This window comes from Ranitomeya variabilis, chromosome 5, assembly GCF_051348905.1.
Source record: "Ranitomeya variabilis isolate aRanVar5 chromosome 5, aRanVar5.hap1, whole genome shotgun sequence".
Taxonomy (NCBI): domain Eukaryota; kingdom Metazoa; phylum Chordata; class Amphibia; order Anura; family Dendrobatidae; genus Ranitomeya; species Ranitomeya variabilis.
In genome coordinates, this window is record NC_135236.1 from 206,798,716 (window position 1) to 206,818,235 (window position 19,520).

At 46.9% G+C, this 19,520-nt stretch overlaps 1 protein-coding gene across 1 annotated transcript in view; it reads left to right on the forward strand.

The window, feature by feature from the left end:
* Positions 1-15,022: 15,022 nt before the first annotated feature.
* LOC143775521 (tropomodulin-3-like) overlaps positions 15,023-19,520 on the forward strand; it is a 57,347-nt gene continuing 52,849 nt past the window's right edge. The window contains exon 1 of the mRNA XM_077263756.1: positions 15,023-15,339. The gene's annotated coding sequence lies outside the window, so the exon portion shown is untranslated. The remainder of the gene's footprint in view (positions 15,340-19,520) is intronic.

Sequence of the window (19,520 nt, forward strand, 5' to 3'; positions counted from 1 at the left end):
ATATTTGAACCAAGTGTTGTGGACTTGAGTTTCTCTCTGCACCTGTTTGAATCACCGTGTGATAATATAGACTTTACCACTTATAAAACTGTGTCCTGTAGTTGTCTTGTTCCACGCAAAGAGTCTCCTGAGTTATCCCCTATAATAATTACAATGGTCTGCAGGCGTCACATTGCGTTTGCAGAGCCCCTAATGTACCTAAACAGTAGAAACCCCCCACAAGTGACCCCATATTGGAAACTAGACCCCCAAGGAACTTACCTAGATGTGTTGTGAGAACTTTGAACCCCCAAGTGTTTCACTACAGTTTATAACGCAGAGCCGTGAAAATAAAAAATCATTTTTTCCCACAAAAATGTTTTTAGCCCCCCAAATTTTTATTTTCTCAAGGGTAACAAGAGAAATTGGACCCCAAAAGTTGTACAAGTTGTCCTGAGTACGCTGATACCCCATATGTTGGGGTAAACCTCTGTTTGGGCACATGGGAGAGCTCGGAAGGGAAGGAGCACTGTTTTACTTTTTCAACGCAGAATTGGCTGGTATTGAGATCAGACGCCATGTCGCGTTTGGAGAGCCCCGAGGTGCCTAAAGAGTGGAAACCTCCCAATTCTAACTGAAACCCTAACCCAAACACACCCCTAATCCCAACCACACCCCTAACCCCAACCACACCCCTAACCCCACCCCTAACCCTAATCACACCCCTAACTCCAACACACCCCTAACCCTAATCCCAACCATATCCCCAACCACACCCCTAACCCTAATACCAACTGTAAATGTAATCCAAACACTAACTTTAGCCCCAACCCTAACTGGAGCCCTAACCCTAACTTTAGCCCCAACCCTAACTTTAACCCTAACTTTAGCCCCAACCCTAACTTTAACCCCAGCCCTAACCCTAACTTTAGCCCCAACCCTAACTTTAGCCCCAGCCCTAGCCCCAACCCTAACTAACCCCAGCCCTAGCCCTAACCCTAATGGGAAAATGGAAATAAATACATTTTTTTAATTTTACCATTTTTCCCTAACTAAGGAGGTGATGAAGGGGGATTTGATTTACTATTTATAGCGGGTATTTTAGCGTATTTTTAGTCTTTGCATCTCCACAGTTTGAGAGCTATAATTTTTCCATATTTTGGTCAAAGAGTCATGTGAGGTCTTGTTTTTTGCAGGACGAGTTGACATTTTTATTGGTATCATTTTCGGGCACGTGACATTTTTTTATCTCTTTTTATTCCGATTTTTGTGAGGCAGAATGACCAAAAACCAGCTATTCATGAATTTCTTTTTTTGGGGGGGGGCGTTTATAACTGTAACAACTCTGCTGGCATCACGGCATGGCCTCGCATTTCTCACACTATCTTACCCACTGCTCCAGGCCATGATGTGGTTTCTGTTTCTTGCCAGCTCCATGTTCTGTGTCTCTGCTCTCTGCATGCTTCATGGTTCTGTGTATAGAGGGGCGGCGCCTGAACTCTCTGGTTCTTATAGGAATCAGGTGCATCTGTCCAATCTGTTCCTGACCAATTGTCTAGAGGCCTCCAGTATATAGTGCAGCTCCACCCAGTGTTCTGGGCCTGTGCAATGTGTTAGCTCAGTTAGTGTCTTGCTTCTAAGTTTGCCTGGCCTTTCTCTGAGTTACTCCCTCTCTGGAGGATTTTCTGTGTTATTTCCTTGGTCTTGTTGTCCGCCCACCAGGAGGCAGAATATCCTGGTCCCAGTGTCTTTGTCCTTGTGTCTTGTTCCATTGCCTTGTCTGTACTTGGTCTTACCTCGGTCTCCTAGTCTTTGGCTTCCTTCCCTGTTGTCTTTCCTTGTATTCTCAGTCTGCTTACACTCCGCACTCTTGCAGCTCTGCCTGCTCTGAACCTTTGTGACTTTACCTCTGCTCCTCACTTCTGCGTTTCTGCTCCTTTCTACTCAGCTTATCTTCTGCTGTTGCAGTTATCCCTTGCGGCAGCTTCTCTCCACATTCTTTGTGGCTCTGCTCAGCTTTGCTGCAGAGACCCCTCCCGCAGCTCCTCTCCGCTCCTTGCGGTTCTACCTGGCTCCGCTCCTTGCGGTTCTACCTGGCTCCGCTCCTTGCGGTTCTACCTGGCTCCGCTCCTTGCGGTTCTACCTGGCTCCTGCACTTGGCTCCGCCGCCAGCTCTTGGCTCCGCCTCCTGCCTGTCTGCACTTGGCTCCGCCTCCAGCTCTTGGCTCCGCCTCCTGCCTGTCTGCACTTGGCTCCGCCTCCAGCTCTTGGCTCCGCCTCCTGCGGGTTTGCACTTGGCTCCGCCTCCTGCTCTTGGCTCCGCCTCCTGCATTTATGTTCTTGGCTCTAGCTCCTGTGCTTTCGCTCTGCATCCGCTCTTGCGGTCTTTCTCTACTTATTCCTAGGTCCTCGTGTCTGAACAGGTTCTTACCCGTTCTACATACCTGCCTGCAGACCGGTCCCTACCGGTTCTTCCAGTGTACCAGTCTTGTCCACCAGTCCTGCCAGAGAGCCAGCCGTGCCCGCCTGCCTTTCCAGAGACCCAGCCGTGCCCGCCTGCCTGACAGTGTTCCTGTTGTACCCGTCTGCCTGCCTATGTGCCAGCCGTGCCCGCTTGCTTGTCTATGTTCCGTTCCCCGGTGGGATCAGCAGCCACAACCAGACTTCACCCTGGAGTGGTACCTGGTAGCTTCCTATTGCACAAGTCTGACCTCACCATCAGAGGCTCCAGCGAACACCTAGGAAGCTACTTAGTTACGCCCCTTCCAGGGAGGTTTGGTCTGTGGTCCAGTGGGGCCACTCCCCCGCACGCCCGCGCCAACCAGTCTAGGCGCGAGCATGACAATAACGCTCCACGTTTGGTAAAATTGATAAAGCAGTTTTATTCTTCGGGTCAGAACGATTACAGCAATACCTAATTTATATCTTTTTTTTATGTTTTGGTGCTTTTATACGATAAAAACTATTTTAGAGAAAAAAAAATTATTTTTGCATCGCTTTATTCTGAGGACTAACTTTTTTATTTTTCCGCTGATGATGCTGTATGGCGGCTCGTTTTTTGCGGGACAAAATGACGTTTTCAGCGGTACCATGGTTACTTATATCCGTCTTTTTGATTGCGTGTTATTCCACTTTTTGTTCGGCAGTATTATAATAAAATTTTGTTTGCCACCTTTTTTTTTTTTACGGCGTTTACTGAAGGGGTTAACTAGTGGGACAGTTTTATAGGTGGGGTCGTTAAGGACGCGGCGATACTAAATATGTATACTTTTATTTTTTATTATTTAGATAAAGAAATGTATTTATGGGAACAATATTTTGTATTTAGGAATTATTTTTTTTTACACATCTAAATATTTTTTTTTTTTTTACTTTATAATGTTGTCCTAGGGGGGGACATCACACTATAGGGTCAGATCACTGATCTGACACTTTGCACAGCTCTGTGTCAGATCAGCAATCTGACAAGCAGGGCTGCAGGTTTACCAGCACCTGCTGTCACAGGCGCTTGTAAGCCACCTCCCTGCAGGACCCGGAAGTAGCCCCGCGGTCATTTTGGGTCCGGGGCCTGCAGGGAGGAGACGCTCGGTACAAGGTGAGCACACCGCCTTGTACCGAGGGTCTCAGGGAAGCACGCAGGGAGCCCCCTCCCTGCGCGATGCTTCCCTATGCCCCCGGAACGCTGCGATCATGTTTGATCGCAGTGTTTCGGGGGTTAATGTGCCAGGAGCGGTCCGTGACCGCTCCTGGCACATGGTGCCAGATGTCAGCTGCGATAGTCAGCTGACACGCGGCCGATTGCATATGACGTACTATCCCGTCACTGGGAATTAAGTCCCAGGTCACCTCGATGGGATAGTACATCATATGGGATAAAGGGGTTAAAGATTTTTCTGTATTTTCATGACTATGAAAATTGTACATTCACACTGAAGGCATCAAAACTATGAATTAACACATATGGAATTATATACTTAACAAAAAAGTGTGAAACAACTGAAATTATGTCTTATATTCTAGGTTCTTCAAAGTAGCCACCTTTTGCTTTGATGACTGCTTTGCACACTCTTGGCATTCTCTTGATGAGCTTCAAGAGGTAGTCACCGGGAATGGTTTTCACTTCACAGGTGTGCCCTGTCAGGTTTAATAAGTGGGATTTCTTGCCTTGTAAATGGGGTTGGGACCGTCAGTTATGTTGTGCAGAAGTCTGGTGGATACACAGCTGATAGTCCTACTGAATAGACTGTTAGCTGCTTTTTTCTTGCCATAATACAAATTCTAAGTAAAGAAAAACGAGTGGCCATCATTACTTTAAGAAATGAAGGTCAGTCAGTATGAAAAATTGGGAAAACTTTGAAAGTGTCCCCAAGTGCAGTTGCAAAAACCATCAAGCGCTACAAAGAAACTGGCTCACATGAGGACCACCCCAGGAAAGGAAGACCAAGAGTCACCTCTGCTTCTGAGGATAAGTTTATCCGAGTCACCAGCCTCAGAAATCGCAGGTAAACAGCAGCTCAGATTAGAGACCAGGTCAATGCCACACAGAGTTCTAGGAGCAAACACATCTCTACAACAACTGTTAAGAGGAGACTTTGTGCAGCAGGCCTTCATGGTAAAATAGCTGCTAGGAAACCACTGCTTAGGACAGGCAACAAGCAGAATAGACTTGTTTGGGCTAAAGAACACAAGGAATGGACATTAGACGAGTGGATATCTTTGCTTTGGTCTGATGAGTCCAAATTTGAGATCTTTGGTTCCAACCACCGTGTCTTTGTGCGACGCAGAAAAGGTGAACGGATGGACTCTACATGCCTGGTTCCCACCGTGAAGCATGGAGGAGGTGTGATGGTGTGGGGGTGCTTTGCTAGTGACACTGTTGGGGATTTATTTAAAATTGAAGACATACTGAACCAGCATGGCTACCACAGCATCTTGCAGCGGCATGCTATTCCATCCGGTTTGCGTTTAGTTGGACCATCATTTATTTTTCAACAGGACAATGACCCCAAACACACCTCCAGGCTGTGTGTAAGGGCTATTTGACCAAGAGGGAGAGTGATGGGGTGCTACGCCAGATGACCTGGCCTCCAGTCACCAGACCTGAACCCAATCGAGATGGTTTGGGGTGAGCTGGACCGCAGAGTGAAGGCAAAAGGGCCAGCAAGTGCTAAGCATCTCTGGGAACTCCTTCAAGATTGTTGGAAGACCATTCCCGGTGACTACCTCTTGAAGCTCATCAAGAGAATGCCAAGAGTGTGCAAAGCAGTCATCAAAGCAAAAGGTGCCTACTTTGAAGAGCCTACAATTTAAGACATAATTTCAGTTGTTTCACACTTTTTTGTTAAGTATATAATTCCACATGTGTTAATTCATAGTTTTGATGCCTTCAGTGTGAATGTACAATTTTCATCGTCATGAAAATACAGAAAAATCTTTAAATGAGGTGTGTCCAAACTTTTGGTGTGTCAATGACATATGATATATGTCAATTATATATATATACCTATACTATGTGTAGACATTTATTCTATCTAATCTATTCTAACCTGTCAGTGTGATTTTACTGTACACCGCGCTGAATTACCGGCTTTTCTATAGGACACCGGTGCGTATTTCTGGCAAGTCACACGCATGGTCTGTGTGTAACGTATTTTTCTCGCCCCCATAGATTTTCATTGGTGGATTTTTTGCGCAGTACGCTGACAAACGCAGCATTCTGTGATTTTCTCAGCCCGTAAAATACGGCCGAGAAATATACGGCTGATGGAAGCTGCCCCATAGAGAAACATTGGTCCGTGTGCATTGCGTTGTTTTTGCGCCTCTCACTCGTCCATATTTCTCTCTAATGCGACCCCGGCCTTACAGATGTGCCTTTTCTGGGGTGGCTGGGGGCAGATTTTTTTTAGCGGGAAGGGGGGGGGGGTAGGAAATAACCATGATCCCTCTCTAGGCTATTAAGATCTGCCCTCAATCACTTGCTTTCCCTCTCTTGTGGAGAAAATTACACGGGAGCCCACGCCATTTTTTTCTGTGAATTGATCCTTTAATTTAACACCGACAGCTCCCAAATTTAACACACACTACTAACATTATTAGTGAGGGATATATAAAAATATAACGGATATGCAATGGCTTACTGTATCTAAACCATGTCTCTTATCCTGTTGGGTTCGGTAAGGATTTAGCAAAAGCCGACAAATGAACTACCGGCTATTCGGCTGTCTGTATGAACTATAAATATATGTGTAACTGACATATATATATATACCTGGCTTAATGTCACCTTACAATAGCAAGGTGACATTAACCCTTTATTACCCCATATCCCACAGCTACACGGGAGTGGGAAGACAGAGGCTAAGTGCCAGAATAGGCGCATCTTACAGATGTGCCTTTTCTGGGGTGGCTGGGGGCAGATGTTTTTAGCCAGGGGGGTCCTATAACCATGGTCCCTCTCTAGGCTATTAATATCTGCCCTCAATCACTGGCTTTCCCACTCTGGTGGAGAAAATTGCGCGGGAGCCCACGCCAATTTTTTCTGGGATTTACCCTTTTAATTTAATAGCTAGAGCCCCTAAATTTTACACAGAGACACTTGTTACATTAGTAAAGAGGAATATGTAATAAAAGAAGGGCTATGAGATGGTTTACTGTATGTAAACTATGTTTCATATCCTGTCGGGTTTGTGAAGGAGATAGGAAAAGCCGGCAATTGAATTACCGGCTTTTCTGCTATCTAGTGCTGAATTAACCCCTTAGTGACGGAGCCAAAATTTTTAAATCTGACCAGTGTCCCTTTATGTAGTAATAACTCTGGAACGCTTCAACAAATCCCAGTGATTTTTAGATTGTTTTTTCGTGACACATTATACTTTATGATAATGGTAAATTTAGGTCAATATGTTTTTTGTTTATTTATAAAAAATATTAGACATTTGAGAAAATGTTAAAAAATTTGCAATTTTCAAACTTTGAATGATTATCCCTTTAATTCAGATTGTCATACCACAGCAAAACATTAATAAATAACATTTCTATCATGTCGGGTTTACATCAGCACCATTTGTAAAATGTTCTTTTATTTTGTTATCATTTTAGGAGGCTTAATAATGTATCAGTAATTTTTCATTTTTTCAAGGAAATTTTCAAAATTTCTTTTTTTTAGAGACCTATCCATGTTTGAAGTGACTTTAAGGGTCACCTATATTGGTAAACCCCCAAAAGTTATACCATTTTAAAAACAGCACCCCCTGACATATTGAAAACTTCTATCAAATAGTTTATTAACCCTTCAGGTGATTTTCTGGAATTAGTGCAATGTGGCATGACAGAAATGAAAAAGTGTATTTTTACCACCTAAATGTTGCTGACTTTTGAACAGGTTTCAACAGCCATCAGACACTAAGGCTTCTATTTGGCCGTGAATTGCCAAGACAAACATTAGGACCTCACAATCATGATCTGAGGGCACCGATGGGGATAAAGAGGAAGCCCCCACACTCTGTTAACCATTTATATGATGTAGTCACTATTGACAGCAGCATCTAAGGGGTTAAACAGATTTGGATGGTGCAAACAATGATCGTGGCTAATGCAGCAAGTTGTCAGCTATAGTGTACAGCCAACAGCTGCTGGATTGTCACCTGTATGGGGAGGCTATTCTCTTATATCTCAGGTCAGTTAAAAGACATTGGCGGTCATTAAGGGGTTAAATATAAATATATATATATATATATATATATATATATCTGTGTCTCACTGACATATATATATATATATAGACTGTATATATGTTTTTAAGAATATTTGAGCCGATGGATCCATGATATGTCCATTTTGCAAGCCTGCGAGAAGAAATCGCCGTACGGAAGCCATACGGATGACACACGGATAAATTAGTGCGTAAAAATCGCATCCTCGCATTGAATACGGAACAGGGGAAATGTTCGTGACCCCACCTGTGGTATTCGGTCAGGGTGACCGATGCTGCTTTAAGGGGTCCGCTGGGGTGATGTTATGGCAGCTAGATGGTATACCTTCCCACAGGTGAAGTATGTCCCCAGGGCTTCCCAGTATGTAGATGGTGGATGGTGAGATGCGCAATGAAGAATGAGGACACAAGGTTGCAGTCTCTTTACCTTTACTGAAGACTTCAGCATCCACAGTCCAGAGCACCAGACCACAGGGCAGGCAGAGTCCGGCCGGTTTGGAGGCAAGTCCAGAGTTCCCTTGTCCAGGCAGAAATCAGTAGCCTTCCTCTAGCGCTGCAGTGTTGTAGTCCCTTACTGCTAAGCTTCTCATAAGGTCCTCACAGATGTTATAGATGTTATGTCTCTCTCTCTCTGTCCCCCCGGGTATGAGAAACCCGTATGACCGGTGGCTTGAGGCGTTTTACAGGGACTCTTTCATGCCCCAGACTCTAAGGGGTGCCACCTTGCCTCCTGGGTGTAGGGCGGGCAGGTAATGTGAAATTAGCTGTACTGCCGGTCTCTGGAGCAAGGCATAAAGGATCGTTGCTCTCTTGGTGTTCCGGCTACCGGGATCCTGCGCCTCAGAAGGAGGCAGCCTGTGTAGGGCTGATCCCCTTCTGGTATCCACTCCTTTGCTACGACTTCTCTCACCCTTTCTGCAATACAGTTCTCCTTCAGTGTCTCTTTCTGGAAGCTGCAGCTCTCAGGGCATGCACAGCTCCGTGTCCTTCTTCCTCGATCTCTGACAGGATCCCACCCCTGCCAGGGACCAACTACCTGAGCGAAGCTCAGCCAGCAACTAACTTCCTCCCCAGGCAACCAGTTCTACCTAAGTGTGAAGAGTGCCCTAATAAATAGGAGCAGAGCTCCCCCTGGTGGCCTGGAGTGCGAAATGTGTTGCATGTTTGTGATACCTGGATGCAGTTGTCCTTCTTTGCCTCCAAACGTAACATCACTCTCCCCTAGAGGAGAATGATATTACTGCAATGACCAGGACCCTGGGGTGCTGCACTCCTCCCCCCATTAAATCCAGTACTCCCGGACTAGGAAAAGAAAACATTAATACATTAGCAAAAAGACATACAAATTTTGAATGCAATAAAACAAATTAATATAAACTGATGCTTCCCTTTATGGGAGGTGAGGTCTCTTGAACGTTGCATAACAAACATTTGTACATGGTGGAATGGAACAATTTAGCAAAACAGTATTTTAACTATGAAATGCAATTACCCGTACAGGTATACTATCTTAAAACCTCAAAGTGCAAACCAACATTTTTCTTCATTCAAGTAGAAATCACCATCTGATTACTTTGACTCTTCTTCACATGCTAGACTAGCAACCCCCACGGGCTCACTGCATTTTTCCTTCTCTTTCCTTTTATTCAAAAGTGCATCACTAAACATTTTTCTATCATCTGCCTTGCCTTAATCTCAATTTTATTATCAATCTCTAGGTTTCTAGCTACATACTGTCGACTATATAAACTTAATTCTATCTATCATATTAACTCTCTAATATACTCTTTCAAATACAACAGTTTAAACATTCTCTTTAAGGGCGAACTCATGTCTTTCCTGAGGTAGTGCAAATAATCCTCAATACAAATGCACAAGCAGGGTGCAGTGGACCCAAATAAAATAGCAAATGCACAGGTGCAATACCTAATGAAACAGCCAGCCTTCAATAAGGGTTTGGCCGTGTGGTACACCAATGCACTAAGATACATACTCTGTATGTGGCGTGTTCACACAAAGAATGCAAAGCATCTGGCTCCAGCCTATTAATGACGCCCTATGGCAGGCTGCCCAGTGCTAAAATGCATCCTGTGTGAACAGAGGCCACAGTGTACAGAACCATTTGGGCCCAACTGCACCTTGCAAAAAATATACGTGCAAAACAAAACATATAAATATATGTAAGGTATTAGTTGATATTCTGGCCATAATATGCAAGCCGGCAACCCGCGCCAAGGGTCCTTACGTTTTGCCAGTCCTACGCTAACATGAAAAACACCAAAAAAGGAAAAATTCAAGAGAATACACCAAAAACAGGCAGAGATGCTTACCTGTCTAAATAGGCCTCAATACAAATGCACAAGCAGGGTGCAGTGGACCCAAATAAAATAGCAAATGCACAGGTGCAATACCTAATGAACCTAACCTCATTTTAGCACTGGGCAGCCCGCCATAGGGCGTCATTAATAGGCTGGAGCCGGATGCTTTGCATTCCTTGTGTGAACACGCCACATACAGAGTATGTATGTCAGTGCATTGGTGTACCACACGGCCAAACCCTTATTGAAGGCTGGCTGTTTCATTAGGTATTGCATTTGTGCATTTGCTATTTTATTTGGGTCCACTGCACCCTGCTTGTGCATTTGTATTGAGGCCTATTTAGACAGGTAAGCATCTCTGCCTGTTTTTGGTGTATTCTCTTGAATTTTTCCTTTTTTGGCGTTTGTAGTGCAAATAATCAATACTCAAATCAATAATACCGTAACAACAGGAACAATGCGAGGGACCTGTTATCAACCCCCAACGTTGGTCTTGGGCGGGCTACAAGGCGTGTATCCTGACCCGGAATTCTGCCTCACCAACGGGTTTTTCTTCAGGTCCCTGAAAAACAAAACAGTTCTCACAACAAGATCAGCAACAGGCTCTGTTGGAGGCAGTCTGTGTAAAAGCCTCCGTTATAAAACCAGTAGGAAGCACCTTTAAGAAGGTGCAAACTATTTACAGCAAAGTTTGTGAGCCACTCACTGTCAATGACTCCAGTGTCTTTAAACGGAAGGTAACTTGTACAAAAATACAAGATACCTTTAACATGGGACCCCTTTAAGAAATACTCTGGCCGGGTGCAACAAACTTGGAATCCTCCTCTAACTGAGGACCCCTTTAAGGCATAACCCTAGTCGGGTTCAGTAAATGTGAACACCAGCAGCAACAGAATGAACAGTCAACTATATACAGTCATTTTCAGATTTTCAAATTCTGGAACAGTTCCGGCGGTAGCACTGGCGGAGGCAGTCCTCTTGGATATGAATGGCTCCCCGGCATTACATATAGTGCATCCGCACTCTGGATAGGAGTCTGCGTGCTCACAGTTCTCTGTTCCACTAAGGCAACGGCACATCTGGAGCACAGAACAACTGGTGGTCTGTCATGGGCTGTTGTGTCTCACCTGGCCAGATGACTGCGGTGTTGGGCAATGTGGAGCCTCCGGTGGCAATGGCTCCGAGCCTCTAGATGGCGGTCTTCCTTCATCCAGTTCTCGCTTATGTACATGGAGAGCATACCATCCCTTGTCGCCTCAGTGCCTGGTGTAGGTGATGCGGTCACCAGGGTAGAGGTTCTTACCAGGGTGGCCCTCCATCAAGTGCGCCTCCACATCTCGCCTGTTTACAAAGACCTCAGGGTAAAGGTCCGGCTCCTTAATGAACCCCCAGCCGGCATCGAGGCAGAACACTACCACGGTCCCACACCTCCGCGGGCCCCGGTCTCCATGGCCTATCTCTTTCATGCACGGCCTGGCGCTTGAGCTGCTTCCTCCTCTCACTCTCCTCACGCTGCAGGGCCAGCTGCCGGCGGTATTCCTGCTGGGTGACGATCTCAATGCTCTCTCCCTGCTGCTCAGCCTCCCCAGGGAACCCGATCAGATCGGTGGAGGTATGGGTCCACCTGAAAGTCACCCACTCTCCGTGGACATCCACAGTCTGCCTAGTGGGCTGCAGCGGGGCGTCGGAGGTCCTCAAGGTCTCCCAGGGCCTTTCCCACTCTGGGCGGCTACACACCCAGCCGGGTGGCTGTGGTGGAAGAGAGTCAACTGGCACCAGCAGGGCAGTGTCCTCAGCTACCGGGGCAGGGTTTGCAGGCTTACCCGCGGCCACGGCATCGCTGGTGCTGGTCTCTTCCACTGCAGGCGGCGGCTCCGTCAGCTGGCTGCGCGGTACCAGGACTTCCGGAGCTGGCGACACAGCGCCTCGACTTCCGCGCCAAGAACCTCTGCGTTCATACATGGCGGCGGGGCCTCTTCGGCTTCAGATTGGTGGACAGCACTGCGGGTATTCTCCCCCTCCTCCTGGTGACCTCCGCTCGCCATCTTGCCAACCAGAGTAGTGTCTGCTTCCTCCTCCCGTTCCTGCTCCTCCTCTTCTGGAGGGCGGTTCCTTCTTCCTCCACCATCCCAGACTAGGAGGCGGATCCCTTTGGTTGATGGGCATATTTTTCTGACATAGTAGTATCTGTGAGGGGCTGGCTCCATTTTCGCAACGTTCTTCCAGGCTACGCCCATGATGACACACCCCACTCCTCCTGCACACTGCATGGTGCTATTATGGCGGCGGTTTTGGCGGGAATTTTTGGCGGCAAATCACAGTTCATTAATCACACAGTCTTTCAAAAATCACAGTTCATGCACGATTCTGGCACAGTCTCTAGGCGCACATGACCTGATTTTCAGGCTCAAGTAGATCCTGTTCGTGACGCCAAGTTTTTGGAGCGCCCCCAAGGGCAGCGGGGTACTCAGTACCGGGTCCTTCGGTTCACAGGGGGATGTCACGGTGGCTAACCCTGTCCGTGGCCCTGGGACGTCTGTGTAAAAGGGAAAGGTCTTTAAAGGGGAAATGCCCGTGACGCCACCTGTAGTATTCGGTCAGGGTGACCAACGCTGCTTTAAGGGGTCCGCTGAGGTGATGTTATGGCAGCTAGATGCTATACCTTCCCACAGGTGAAGTATGTCCCTAGGGCTTCCCAGCATGTAGATGGTGGATGGTGAGAGGCGCAGTGAAGAACGAGGACACAAGGTTGCAGTCTCTTTACCTTTACTGAAGGCTTCAGCATCCACAGTCCAGAGCACCAGACCACAGGGCAGGGAGAGTTCGGCCGGTTTGGAGGCAAGTCCAGAGTTCCCTTGTCCAGGCAGAAATCAGTAGCCTTCCTCTAGCGCTGCAGTGTTGTAGTCCCTTACTGCTAAGCTTCTCATAAGGTCCTCACAGATGTTATGTCTCTCTCTGTCTCTATCCCCCGGATAGGATAAGACAAACCCGTATGACCGGTGGCTTGAGGTGTTTTACAGGGACTCTATCATGCCCCAGCCTCTAAGGGGTGCCATCTTGCCTCCTGGGTGTAGGGCGGGCAGGTAACATGAAATTAGCTGTCCTGCCGGTCTCTGGAGCAAGGCATAAAGGATCGTTGCTCCCTCGGTGTTCTGGCTACCGGGATCTTGCGCCTCAGAAGGAGGCAGCCTGTGTAGGGCTGATCCCCTTCTGGTATCCACTCCTTTGCTACGACTTCTTTCACCCTCTCTGCAATACAGTTCTCCTTCAGTGTCTCTTTCTGGAAGCTGAGCAGCGGTACGGAGGTTCTTGGTGACCGCCATCACCTGCCTCCTTCCTCCCCTTTTTTTTTTTTTTCCATTGGGGAAGGCAGGCTTAATCCTCTTCACTGCCTCCCCCCTCCTCACTCACCCTCCAGGTCCGCCGACCCCAGCGGTGGTGCTTCAGGGAAGGAGAAAAAAGGGGGGAGAAAAAAACGCTCGACCCAGCCGTGACAGGGCGCCCCCTGCCAGGAACCGAACTGGATCACCCCTGGTTCTTCAGGTACGTGCTGTAGGTTCCCCGTCAGGGACAGGAAACCAACTGATGTGGGAGAGAGGTACGCCCTTTTTCACCTGTAGGTTTCCTGTCCCTGGGGGCGGACCCCTCTCTCTGTGGTGCCATCATGGGGGATAGAGAAAACTCATTAAAAACGTATGCATTATGCATTCTATCATTTAGAATGCATTCTGCATGTTTTGTGCACATGGATGCGTTTTTTTCCGCGAAAAAAACGCATCACGGTAAAAAAATGAGCATGTTCATTAATTTTGCGGATTTTCTGCGTTTTTCCCGCAATTCTATGCATCTGGGAAAAAACGCATCAAAAACGCGTCAAAAAACGCGAAAAAAACGCATGCGGATTTCTGGCAGAAATTTTCGTTTTTTTGTCAGGAAAATTTCTGCAAGAAATCCTGACGTGTGCACATACCCTAAGGCCCCATACACACGTTCAGGAATTGATGCAGAAAATTCCTGTGAAAATCCGGACAAATGCGTTTTTTGCGCGTTTTTGACGCGGTTTTGACGCGTTTTTGACGCGGTTTTTCCCAAACATTTCCCAATGCATTAGACAGTGGGAAAACCGCGAAAAAACCGCAAAATTAATGAGCATGTCCGGTTTTTTACCGCAATGCGTTTTTCATGCGGAAAAACGCACATCATGTGCACAGAAATTGCGGATTTCATTAAAAATGATAGGATGCTTAATGTATGCAGATTATTTGCGGTTTTATAGCGTTTTTATAGCGCAAAAACGCTAAAAAACCGCAAATAATCTGCACTGTGTGAACATAGCCTAAGGGTATGTGCACACGATGCAGATTTAGTGCAGAATTGGTGCAGAACTGCAGCAGATTTTTCTGCTGCAGAAACGCTGCAGAACTGCACTGTGATTTACAGTACAATGTAAATCAATGGGAAAAAAAAAAAGCTGTGCACATGGTGCAGAAAAATCTGCGCAGAAACGCTGCAGATTTCAAAGAAGTGCACGTCGCTTCTTTTGTGCAGTTCTGCAGCGTTTCTGCTGCAGATTTTTCTGCACCATGTGCACAGCTTTTTTTTTTCCCATTGATTTACATTGTACTGCACAGAAACTGCACAGAAACTGCATCAAATCTGCAGATGCAGATTTAGTGCAGAAAATTCTGCACCACATTTCCTACGTGTGCACATACAGCGCGGTCGTCTGCTGAGGTTCTCCTCCACTAAGGGTGCGTCACCCAGCTGTAATCAAGGTTACCTGGTTAGGGGCCCACTCAGAAGCTTCGCGCCCCCCCCCAACCCAAAACCCTAGCTACGCCTCTGCCTCCATTGTTTCCTGAAGCGGTCCCCACCCGACACCCCGGTCCCCGCCGCACTACAAGCCACACTCCCTGTTGCACCTGACAAGGGGCTGTTGGCGACCCCGCAGCCCCGCTCCCCCGCTCTCTCCCACAGATCACACTACATGTGTAAGGGCAGCACAGTCTCTGCCAGGTGAGCGCACAGGTCTTGCGCAGACGCCTATGAGGCAGCAGCTTGTGAGTACAGAGCACACAGGGAGAGTGCCCGGACCGCTGCCTGCGCCTCTGCTATGGACACTATCGCACCCATCATCCTCTACAACTGTGCAGGCATTCCAAGCCGGTGACTCCTCCACAGACACTACAACTCCCGGCGTCCTGTGCGCACTGGTTTCAGGGCGTGTCTGCGCCTGCGCCCTCCTGCTGCCGTAGCAGCTCGCTCTTGCAGAGTGTATCGTTCAGTGGGTGCGGGCGGCTTCCTGGCTGAGGTGTTGGGCACGTTTCACCGGTAAGGCGCTGCTTCCGCTGCTGTGTACCTGACTTGTACTTTACGGTTGTGACCAGTGGGGAGAGGGTGGTTTACGGCAGTGGCAGAGTGAGCTGCAGAGGGGGGAAACTTGTCTCCAACTTCTGGAGTGTATGAGGAAGTGTGCGGAGGGGACACAGCCCTGACTGCACCTGCACTGAGAGCTGCAGCGGCTACCTGTGCGGCAGGCTACTGCTCCCTGGTGTCAGCCTGTGGGATGGTCACTGTGTATTGCTGGTCCTGCTCCAGGGATGACAGATGGCACCTTCTAGGCTGCTTATTAGTATGGGCACACAGTTGGGGCAGTGCTCCCAGCTATGTTACCCTATGTATGTCTCCTGCTGGGCGCCTTATCAGTATGGGCACACAGGTGGGCAGGGTACGGGGCACTGCTCCCAGCTATGTTACCCCATGTATGTCTCCTGCTGGGCGCCTTATCAGTATGGGCACACAGGTGGGCAGGGTACGGGGCACTGCTCCCAGCTATGTTACCCCATGTATGTCTCCTGCTGGGCGCCTTATCAGTATGGGCACACAGGGTACAGGGCAGTGCTCCCAGCTATGTTACCCCATGTATGTCTCCTGCTGGGCGCCATATCAGTATGGGCACACAGGTGGGCAGGGTACGGGGCAGTGCTCCCAGCTATGTTACCCCATGTATGTCTCCTGCTGGGCTCCTTATCAGTATGGGCACACAGGTGGGCAGGGTACGGGGCACTGCTCCCAGGTATGTTACCCCATGTATGTCACCTGCTGTGCTCCTTATCAGTATGGGCACACAGGTGGGCAGGGTACGGGGCAGTGCTCCCAGCTGTGTTACCCTATGTATGTCTCCTGCTGGGCGCCTTATCAGTATGGGCACACAGGGTACAGGGCAGTGCTCCCAGCTATGTTACCCCATGTATGTCACCTGCTGGGCTCCTTATCGGTATGGGCACACAGGTGGGCAGGGTACGGGGCAGTGCTCCCAGCTATGTTACCCTATGTATGTCTCCTGCTGGGCGCCTTATCAGTATGGGCACACAGGGTACAGGGCAGTGCTCCCAGCTATGTTACCCCATGTATGTCACCTGCTGGGTGCCTTATCAGTATGGGCACACAGTTGGGGCAAGGTACGGGGCAGTGCTCCCAGCTATGTTACCCTATGTATGTCTCCTGCTGGGCTCCTTATCAGTATGGGCACACAGGTGGGGCAGGGTACGGGGCAGTGCTCCCAGCTATGTTACCCTATGTATGTCTCCTGCTGGGCTCCTTATCAGTATGGGCACACAGGTGGGGCAGGGTATGGGGCAGTGCTCCCAGCCATGTTACCCCGTGCATGTCACCTGCTGGTGTCAGCTGTGTGCAGGGAATAGGGCAGTACTGTGCCTCCAGTACCTTATTACATATTGATATTCTGTACAGGTTTACAATCTGGGTCCTTAATTAAATTCAGGATTCTATTTTAGACAATGAACAATTCCCAGACTTAACAGCATGGCAACATTTGATGGAAGGATGGGGGCTCATCTCGGACCCTCGTCCCCTGTGAGTGGCGATGGTCACCGGCAGATATGAGCCTTCTGCCCGTAGTTGGGATGACACTTACAGCATGGTTGCTGGGCTGAGCACCGCTCTGGATACTTCTCTGTCCTGCGCTGAGTTCAGTATATTATATCACTCCTTTTGAAGTGTGAGAAAAAGTTGATTTCTTTCAGATGGTACACTCACACGGATGTGTAAATCTCCCCTTAATTTTCACTATGATAGCCACCAGCACTAATATAATACATTAATGCACATAATGGACACAGATTGGAGCATAACACCCTCTGCTCCCTGATATTTTATGATAAACTTGATTTTTTTTTTTTTTTTTTTTTTAATACTCCCTTCTCCAAAGTGTTTCTATTGGCATCAGTTTTTGTCATCCCTTTTCCCCCTGCAGCAGCTAGACTATCTTGACTTTCTTTTATCCATTGACTCTTAACATTGTATCAGTTAAAAAGGAATGAGACCAGGATGGCAGCCTGAAGTGCAAAGCCTCGGACCCCATAAACTTTAATGACATACAGTACTTGATGAGTTTTTTACATCGGTATTTTGTAAGTAAGCCAAAACCAGGAGTGGGTGATAAATACAGAAGTGGTGACGTGTTTCAATTATACTTTCCCTCTCCTGATTTTGGCTTACAGATACTGAGGTAAAAAACTCACCACTACTCAATGTGTGAATGTGGCCTAATGGTCAAGTCTGATCCGCCAAACAGATGAGAATAGGACACGAGAGCAGAGACATGGACTCTTTCTTTAAAATTATGTGTATGGATCAAAGAAACTCTCTGGGTCATTGTGCTGTCTGAGGAAAAGAATCAGATAGCACTAGGACGTGTCACCCGGTTTGTCTTGGCTGGAGTGACTCCATACTCTGTTGCTGCAGGTGCTATTCCCAGACTATTGTAGTGGCACCTAGCGTGTATTAAAAGGAGGCACATTTAGTCTCTGACATGCCCGTGACATGATTTTTTGCAGGAAACCAAGCATGACCATGTAGAAGTGAGTCGGGGCTCATACAGCAAAAACACCATGTAAACCCCAGTATAAGGCCGTAGAAATAGCAGTCTGTGTTCTTGTATATCATCTATGTGCATTATCCATCTGAACATTTGTGATCAATTTGGCAATATCTTTTCCAGGACCGCATCCACAGCCACCCCTGATACACTGTAATCAAGTCAGTATAGACAGAGAATTGCTGACTGCTCGTTGCTTGGCTGATTATTAGGTTTATGGCCAACTTTTAACAAGAGGTGTTGACGATAGAAGCCACTCCTGTAATGGCTGACTGGTAATAACGCCTCTTCACACCGGCATATTCTGCAAGGTGTATATGTAACAAGCTGATGCCCTGTTTGCTGCTGCGACTTCTAATATATTGTTACAGTATATCCATTAATTCTTTATTTCTCCTAATAGTAAAAGTAAGTTCAGCCTTCAAACTTACTGGAGAGCTATTTAAAGGAAAAACATATCTGTAAACCAATTTCTAGTTTATGATTATAACAGTCGTGGTCGAAAGTGTTGGCATCCTTGAAATTGTTCCAGAAAATGAAGCATTTCTCCCAGAAAATTGTTGCAATTACCCATGTTTATTTCCTTTGTGTGTATTGCAACAATAAAAAAAGAAAAAAGGCAAATTGTACATAATTTTACACAAAACCCAAAATTGAGCTGGACAAAATTGTTGGCATCTTTCCAAAATTTTGGGTAAACAACTTTGTTTCAAGCATGTGATGCTCATTCACCCGATAAATAGGATACAAGTTCATTCAATCTTTGCATGTGTGTGTCCTACACTAAGCATTGGCGAACAAAAAGAGAAGAGAACTCTCTGAGGACTTGAGAACAAAATTTGTTGCAAAATATCTACAATCTCAAGGTTACAAGTCAATCTCCAGATCTTGATGTTCCTTTGACCACACAGCGCAACATAATCAAGAAGTTTTCAACCCATAGCACTGCAGCTAATCTACCTGGATGGCAGAGAAAAATTGATGAAAGGTACTACACAGGACAGGTCGGATGGTGGAAAAGCAGCCCCAGTCAAGTTACAAAGAAATTAAAATTGTCCTGTAGACTCTGGGTGCATCAGTGTCAGTGCAAACTATCAATCGACATTTGAATGAAATTAAACGCTATGGCTGGAGACCGAGGAGGACCTCATTTCTAACACAGAGACTTAAAAAAGCTAGACTGCAGTTTGACAAAATGTATATGAGTAAGTCAAAATCCTTCTGGGAAAGTATCTTGTGAACAGATGAGAACAATGTAGAGCTTTTTGGTAAAGCACATCATTTTACTGTTTACCGAAAATTTAATGAGGCCTACAAAGGAAATAACACAGTACCTAAAGTCAAATATGGTGAAGGTTCAAAGATGTTTTGGTTTTTTTTTGCTGCCTCTGGCACTGGGTACCTTGACACTGTGCAAGACATCATGAAATCTGAAGATTACCGAAGAATTTTTCATTGTAATGTAGTGCCCAGTGTCAGAAATCTGGGTTTGCATCCTAGGTCATGGGTCTTCCAGCCGGACAATGACTCCAAACATTCTTCAAGAAGCCCCCAGAAATGGATGGACACAAATCACTGGAGAGTTCTGAAGTGGCCAGCAATGAGTCCAGAT